The sequence below is a fragment of the Euphorbia lathyris genome, chromosome 1, assembly GCF_963576675.1.
Source record: "Euphorbia lathyris chromosome 1, ddEupLath1.1, whole genome shotgun sequence".
In the NCBI taxonomy this organism is placed as follows: domain Eukaryota; kingdom Viridiplantae; phylum Streptophyta; class Magnoliopsida; order Malpighiales; family Euphorbiaceae; genus Euphorbia; species Euphorbia lathyris.
In genome coordinates this window covers 2087268-2096705 of record NC_088910.1, presented here as the reverse complement: position 1 = coordinate 2096705, position 9438 = coordinate 2087268, and positions in this window count along the sequence as shown.

The window sequence follows — 9438 nt, the reverse complement described above, 5'->3', positions numbered from 1 at the left end:
TGGGGAATCCCCGCTCCATTTACATCTTTAAATTTAATTAGGGATGTGTATGGGTTTGAACTGCATCGAATTCAATTTTTCGGTTTTTTTATGACATTTCTGTTTGGTATTGGTTTTAGTTCTAGGTAAATTTCGGTTTGATAAAAATAAGGATAAGGTGCAAAAATACAGTTAACATTGACAATCATGGATAATTTTACCAGTGGTGTAATTTTACCCCTAACGGTATTTTGCTAATACAGATGTTTTGCTATTTATTATAAAATACATATGTTTTGCTATTTATTCTGCACCAATTACATATCGGTTAGTTCTGCAAAAAGTTTTCATATTTTTTTTGATTTAGTAATAGAATTGAAGCTTAATATTTTTAAATTCGACAAAATATTTAAATTTTTCTATCCAACTCATACAAAATACAGTATATTTTTTTAATTTTTTTAATGTCTATTCATGTGTTTGTGGTGCTGCTAATGAGTAATAAAATGACGCACATGTAAAGCATAGATGATAAAATTTGTGACTGAGAAGACAGTTTATGAATTATTTCTCAAATTGACTCAATTTGCAACGTTAAGGGCAAAACTCTTGGCTGCGAACGTCAGGGTTAACACTTTAAACGTTAGGGTAAAATTGCATTACGTTTTGAACTTTAGTGATTATACCGTGAAAATAGGTAAAGTTCAGTGGCAATGTGTGTAATTTATCCATTACACTAATGGTTCTCCAAGTATCACAAATTAAACGTTAATGTCACGTAACTTAATTTCTTAACATTTTTTTTTTTGATAAAATAGTAGGTATCATTTCATTAGATAAGGAAGTCCAGAGATACAGATACATAAAAAATGAGGAATAAAACCTCAGACCCATACAGGCTAGTGCCAGTACAAGATCCATTACATGAAGAAAAAAGACTACAATGAGTAATAAAAACCATTAAAGGTAGAAACAATACAAAGAAACTAGAAATCATATACTCCTTGAAAGTCAAATCTCGTTGAAATACTGTTGTAATCCGTTCTTCATCCTTCAAACTCTTCTGGACACTCGGATCTAAGTCTGTTTCAATTGTGCAACCACGCAGATCTATAGATCTACGGATAAGATAAATCTTTTCCGCTTGTGCTAAAACCGAAATAAGGATAAAAGATAGAAGTATGACTAGCAGATGTAGATCTGACGAAAAGAAATTCAAAAAAGTAATAGATTTCAAACCAACTAAAGTTACAAAACTAAGAAAATGCAAATCTAAAACATAGATGGGAGGTCGGGATAGATCCGGTTAGAAAGGAGTTAGGAGAAAAGTAAGGAAAAAATGAAAGAAAGAAGAGAAGAAAAAAGAAAATAGAGATGAACTTTGAAGAAGAGGGAAGTAAGGGGGAGAGAAGTGAGAGCTTCTCACACTAGAAAGGAGTACAAAATAACTTAATTTCTTGGCATTAAAATCATTTAACTTTGCATTTGATTTTTCTTGTAGTCCTTTTTTCTTATAGATATTACTCAAATGGATGCTTCAGGTTTTTTTCAAGAGCCATGAAAAGAAAACTAAAATAAAAATGATAATATCTTTATAATTAGTATCTTATTTTCTTCTTCTACATATTATTTATATTTGTTATTTTTATTAAGTGCGTTATTTTATTTTCCTATTTCTTTTAAATAAGTTATATTTATTTAATTATTTATCTATTTATCTATTTGCTAATCATAATATTTTATTTTTATATTTTCAATAAAGAAATTGATGTTTCTCAGTCTTTAATTGGACATGTATTCAACAATGAAGATATATGCCTTGTTGATAGTGTTATAACACATACCATACTGAAAAATAAAAAGGTTTTATATAATTTAATATTAAAAGATGCTAATGCTAATACCATGTCGGGTAATAAAAAATTAATTGAAGGCTCTGGAGGTATTGTTATATTATTACCAGAAGGAATAAAACTTACCGTAAATGATGCATTATTTTCTTCCAAATCTCGAATAAATTTGTTAAGTTTCAAAGAGATATGTACCAATGGATATCATGTTGAGACTGGAACTAAGAATGGTATTGAAAATTTATATATTACAATTAATTCATATGGTAGAAAATGTGTTTTAGAAAGGTTACCATCATTCTATTCTAGCTTATATTATACAAATATTAGTTGAGGCATATACTACAGTAAATCAGAAGTTTACTGATCCAAAAATATCTATAGTTTGGCATGACCGTTTAGGTCATCCCGGTTCAATTATGATGCGTAAAATTATTAAGAATTCACAAAAACATCCATTGAAAAACCAGAAGATTCATCAATTTAAAGAATTCTCATGTGGTCCTTCTTCTCAAATCAAATTGATTGTTAGACCGTCACCATCTAAGATTGGAATTGAAGCCCTTATGTTCTTAAGACGTGTTGATGGTGATATTATGGCTCTATTCATTCACCATGTGGACCATTTAAGTATTTTTAAGGTATTAGTTGATGCATCTACAATATGGTCACATGTTTGTTTATTATCAACTCGTAACTTGGTGTTTGCAAGATTGCTTGCTCAAATATTTTGTTTAAGAGCACAATTTCCAGATTGTACAATTAAATAAATCCGTCTTGAGAATGCTAGTGAATTTATGTCTGAAGCTTTTAATAATTATTGCACGTCAACTGGAATAACAATTGAAAGGCATGTCGCACATGTTTATACACAAAATGGTTTGGGATAGTCATTTATTAAACACCTCCAGTTGATAGCTAGACCATTGCTTATGAGGACAAAACATACTATTTATACATGAGGGTATGCTATTTTACATCTAGCGGAGCTTGTGCGCATTAGGCTAATAAGTTATCATAAAGTATCTCCATTACAATTGGCGTTTGGTTAAGAACCAAATATTGGACATCTTAGAAGTTTTGGTTGTGCGGTGTATATGTCGATTTCACCAACACAGCGTACAAAAATGGGTCCACAAAGGAAGTTAGGAATATACGTGGGATTTGAATCTCCTTCAATAATTAAATATCTTGAACCACTAACTGGAGATTTATTTACGGCAAGATTCACCGATTGCTATTTTGATGAAATGATTTTTCCAACATTAGGGGGAAAAGATAAAAAGTTGGAAAAGGAGATTACTTGGAATGCATTAACATTATATTATTTAGATCCTCAAACAAAACTATATGAGCTTGAAGTTCAAAAGATAATACATTACACCTTCACTTGGTAAGAACCATCCTTTAAGTCTTATTATGTGTAAGGAGAAGTTCACTTTCCGTACTATTTTGAAGATGAGAACTGATAAAATATGCAAACTTTAATTGCTAAGTATCATCCTTTATCATGTTAAGCATAGTTTCGGTGCTATAGCAACTCTAAATGTTAAGCCTCATAATTCTCTACCCGATTGTTTTTTATATTTTTTTAGAAGATAGAGAAAGAGAGGAAAGGGATAGAGAGAAAAAGATATGACATTGTAAAAAAAGAAAGAAGGGTGAGGTAAAATAAGGAAAAAGAAAAGTTAACTTGTTGAAGAAGGATTCAAAGGTAAAAAAGCTAGATCAACGGTAATAGGGCCACTATTACTATGGACCCACCTTTTTTTACCTTCGACTCCCTCTTCAACCGGTTAACTTCTCTTTCTCCTTATTTTACCCCTCCCTTCCTTTTTCTTTTACAGTTTCATCTCTTTCTCTCTTCATATTTTTTTCTCTCTCTTTCATCTCTTTCCCCCTCTCTCTTTTTTTTGTTAAAAAAATATAAAGAATAATTGGATAGAGAATTCTAAGGCTTAACATTCAGAGTTACTATAGCACCGAAAATGTGCTTAACATGATAAAGGATGGTTCTTACCAATTGAAGTTTGCATATTTCATCAGTTCACATCAGCAGAATAGTACAAAAACTGAACTTCTCCTTAGACATTATTGGACTGAAAGCAATAGAAAGCTGACAAGCACACAACTTTTTCAAACTTAGCTAACACCAAGCGATATCAGTAAGCTAAATAGACTTGTTATCCTAAAAAATTTATGGTCAAATTCTTCGCCGATTTGTCTACAGACTGAAGAAAATGTTAGGGTCAACATGGTAGGTGATGTGCTGCTAATTTTATTAGACAAATCGATGAAGTTGTGGAAGTTTTTGATTATTATTAGAAGAGAATTATGACATGTGTTGATGAGGGGTTGGAAGAGAGGGAGAAAACAAAGAGAGAGAAGGAGATGAAAGAGAGAGAAATAGATGAAACTGTGAAAAAAGAAGGAATAGATGAGTAAAGTAGTAAGAGTCAGAAATTAACCTGTTAAAGATGGAGTCAAAGGTTAAAAAGGTGGGTCAACAGTATTAATGGATATAGATGTAATTTAGTGTAAAATTAAGTGACTTTTATGTTACATTTTGAAGTTCAATAGTCATACTGTGAAAATGAGTAAAGTTGGCCATGGTTTTAATTTACCCTAAAAGATTATTTGGTATATAACACTCATGACTACTAAACTTTACTCATTTTCATAGTAGAACCATTAAATTTCAAAATGTAATATAAAAGTCATCCAACTTTACACTTATTAATATTATGACTACTAAACTTTAATTAATCTCTCAAAATGACTGTTAACAACCTCAAAATGGAAACACCTAAGAATTCAAGTTGTTTAGAATCATATTTACCATTGAATCACATTTTTTATTTTCCAAAACCATAATTTCTGGATCTTTCTCTTTCTAAATATTCACTTTCTCTCTCCTAACCAAACAATATCTAAACGACCTTAAAACGAAAAGGTTCTTAGAATATCATTAATTTTTGAAATTTTCTATTTTGAGGTCATCAATGGTCATTTTAAATCGTTAATTAAAGTTTAGTAGTTATAATGTTAGAAAGTGTAAAGTTTGGTGACTTTTACGTTACATTTTGAAAGTTAGTGGCCATAATGTTAATTGAGGTAAAGTTCAGTGATCACGGGTATAATTTGCCCAAGAAATAATACAAATTTATCATTTTGATCATTAACAAATTAAACTTTGTGGTCTTAGTGTCGAGACATGCTAAATAAAAGAAATAATTTTAATAGTAAATCACAAAGTTTAATAATTGATGTGTTTATGAATGGATGGAGAGCTAGGATTTTGGATCCCTTAGTTATCTCATATGAACCATTGAAACAAACATTGCGTGTAATGGAAATTAACATAAGATGGTGATTTCCCTCAAAAACATAATAACGTTGGCCGAAATTCACTAAATCTACTTTAACGCCGATGCTTGGTTACCAAAATCCCTAAGTAAAATTAAAGGCTTTAAGCTTCATGAAAACCAATCATAGCCTAAATCACAAAGCCGCAATATCCAGTTAGGGAATATGATTAAATAAAATGCTTTGTTAAATTGTTTACTTGGTTAGGTTTCAGAATCCAACTTCTATGTTCAATTACTTGATTGGGTTTCTCAAATAAAGATAAAGTAGTGGTTTTAATTAATTATTTTGCTAACTTCTTACAACACGATATAAAACTCATTAAAGATTTATATTTGATTAGGCTAAGTTCACCTCCATCCTTGCTCATGTGGATTTAGCTCGTGATTGAGCTAAAACATATCAGCATTATGGGAATAGAATTAGGAGAACTTTAATATAATAATACTTGAGAACACACGTAAATACAAATCAAAGTTTAGCTTTACAAGGTCTAAACTATGGATTTATTTAGCCCTTGGTACACTAAGAAAGAACTAGAAAATGAAATAAAGAAAACAACTTTTAAGCACAAATGAAACTAAAATCTAAAGAGAATGGAAAAGAGCTAAAAATGGTGTGTAGAGCTAAATAGCAAAGATCCCTATTTATAGGACTTCTTTTCTTTTTTCTTTTCAAATTTCTCAAAATCTCATCCTTTTTCACTCTTCTTTCCTTCTAAGAACTAATCCCCCTTCTTTTATTCCTTTCCTTTTTAAAAAGAGACTCAAAATCCCATTTTTTCTCTCTTCCTTCTTTCTAAAAATACAATCCCCCTTTTTTCTTTCTTGTTTTTTTTTTAAATACTCAAAATCCTATCTTTCTCACTCTGGCTGAATCCCCTAAAATCAGCCATTATGCACTTACTAAGTCAAATCCCTGATTTCGGGGAATGTTGGGTAATTTCCATAACTGCACGACATATCTGGTCGACCATGATGTATAGCCGATTGGTTATGCATGGGATAGAAGTTTGACTTTTTCTTTTGAATTGAATTGTGGGTGCTACTAATTCATCCATGGTCGATCGGCCACACATCATAGTGATCGTCCATGGCATAAACTTTATAGAAAACACTCGGGTTTCAGTCTGTGATTCTGTATGACACGACATGGGGCACACCTACAACATAGTTGTTGAAACACCTTTCCACAAGATTTTGATTTGACAAAATCATCCATGATTAAGAGATAATTAAATTTAAGTGCTTTATTTTAATTGTACTAATCCGTTTGTTCAATGTTGAGTATAAATATAAATAAAGATAAATATAAAAAGTAAGACAGGAAGAGGTCAGCATAGAAGCCTAAAGTATCAAGCTGAGTGGAATCAAACTTAGCATCAAAAGACAAAGACATACACGCCCACAACAACTGTCTCACGAAGCTGAGCTGACTAAAAATATACTCAGCTTGGAAATTGCCGATGACAATGATTTACGCAGTAGAAGCTGAGTGATTCTTCAGGACAGCATGAAAAATTCGTTTGCTAAAAGACAATGATTACCGCCCCTCTGCACCAATAATTGAATCCTTGGAAATACACAGAAGACACATTCCGAGATGTATGGGTCAATGGATTATTGGTAAAGGACAACTGACACAAAAAGACAAGCCAGACGCAAGAAGACAAACCTGACGTCTGAAGGAATGCAGAGGAAGGGAATGGCCGGAACAGTCTGAAGCTGACCAGAATCTGTCCCCTAAAAGAGCCATTTTAACATCAACGGCTACATCATTTCAAAATGATCCATCACAGATTTTCCCTATTTAAGGACAATCAAACTTCTTGGATCATTGCCGATTTACAAAAAGAAAAATACAAGAGAGAAAAGATACAAAAGCACTTAGATACAAAAAGACATCTTACACCCATCTTCTATTCCTTGTGTAAATGCTAGAGTGATTACTTTTAATCTTCTAAAGTGTTCTTTATTTGAAAAGGAACAAGTGTTTATCAATTGTAAAATTGAGAGTGTTATGCTGAGTGTTTGGTTGTAAACATTCAGTGGTAGAGAAATCTAGGTGCTGGGTTGTAGCACTTAGTAGGAGTTGAGTAGACGAATAGAGGAAGGTACTCTTGCATATTCAACTGCCTTGTAGTTGGTTTGTGCTCTACCTTTAAAGATCTCAATATTGGATTCTAAAAGCCCGGAAGACTCTGGGGACTGGACGTAGGCGGAGAGGCCGAACCAGGATAAGTGATACTGAGTAATCTCTAAACTCTCTCTCAATATATATATATATATATATATATATATATATATATATGTGCATGTGTTGTGTGTGAAGTTTACTCAGCATATAAAAGTGTTTAAAGTTGACTTTGAGTAATTTCAAGTGCTGAGTTAGAAGCTGACCTCCAAGAGTGTCAATATCTAACTTATAAATAAAACAGCTTTAGTCAATATCCGGCCAAAGCTGTCTTATAGCATATCTGACCAAAAAGCTGAGTTGACAAACTCGCAAAATAACTAAGTCAGTATACAATTAAACAAAAAATTTATATTAGTTCCTAACCCCCCCCCCCCTTGGAACTAATCACACGGGACCAACAAGTGGTATCAGAGCCTAAGCTCACTACTCAAAGATATAACTATCTTGAGCGGATCCCCATAAATGGCTGAGAACAGCACTCGTTTTCTTCCAGGGAACCAAACAACACAGATACTCCCTGAGGGATTATCAATCACTAGACCTCCCCTATTCTTTGGATCTAATTATACATTCTGGAAGAATAGGATGAAAAACTTTATCCAAGCCACAAACATGAGTGCATGGCTTGCAATTGTTCAAGGTCCACATGTGCCATATAAAACTGTTAACAATGAGAAAATTGTTAAGAGCGAAGCTGAGTGGACAGAGGATGACCTCAAAAAATTACAAAATAATGCTTCGGCTATAAATATGCTTCACTGTGCTTTAGATGCTGCAGAATACAATAAGATTTCAGGTTGTGAGTCAGCACAAGAGATTTGGAAAAAGCTTGAAGTAACCTATGAAGGCACTAGTAAAGTTAAGGAGTCAAAAGTCAATCAGCATATGAGACTCTACGAGCTGTTCGAGATGAACGAGAACGAAGACATCTCTGAAATGAACTCAAGGTTCACAAATATTATAAATGAGCTTAAAAGGCTTGGAAAGAACTTCACTGAAGAAGAACAAGTGAAGAAGATCTTAAGAAGTTTACCTAAGAGTTGGCAAGCAAAGAAAACATCTATAGAAGAAGCTCAGGACTTGACTACTTACAAATATGATGAGCTAATCGGATCCCTGCTGACCCACGAGATCTCTATGAAAAATTTTGAGGCAAAAGAAAAATCTGAAGATAAGAAACATAAATCTCTAGTGATGAAAGCTGACTCCACAGAAGCTGAGTCAACTGATGATGAGGAAATAGCCATGTTCACTAGAAAGATGAAGAAGCTGTTCAGAAGAAATGACAAGAACAGCAAAGGGCCATACAAAAGAGGTGACAGGTATAAAGCTGAGCCAAGTGACAATAGATATAAGAAAGATAGCTCCAAGTCTATCACTTGCTTCGAGTGTCACCAAACTGGGCATATCAAGTCAAGCTGTCCTAATTTAAAGAAAGAAAAGAAAGGAAGCAAAAAGGCAATGGTGGCAACATGGAGTGATAGTGATGAGTCAACCTCATCAGAGGCTGAGCAAAATGAAACTGCCAATATATGTTTCATGGCAGATGATGGAGCTGACCAATCTCAATCTGAGCAAGCTGACCTCTCTGATGAAACTGACCAGGAGGAACACAACAATGAGGTAACATCCCTACTTTTGCTTAGAAACGAAATGGTAAATGCCTTGAGTGATTTATATACACTAACTAAAAAGTGCAACAAGAAAATCAAATCACTCAGCAGGCGGTGTGACGAGATTGAAGAGGTCAAGCTGAGTGACCTCCGATATCTCCTCCAGGACAACTCAGATTTACATACCAACATGCAAATAATGCATAAGCTTGTCACGGAGGTTCAATCTGAGTCAAAAAAACTTAGAAAGGATGTCACAATCTTACAGAGTCAAATAAAAGGCTCAAAAAGAGATAAACCTCATGCTGAGTACACTAGTACTAGTCAGCATAAGCAGTTCACTCAATGTGAATGTTGTGGAAAAAGGGGGCACACAAAAGAAGTGTGTTGGCATAACAAGCGAGTTGTCCAATGTGACTTCTGCGGAAGAAAAG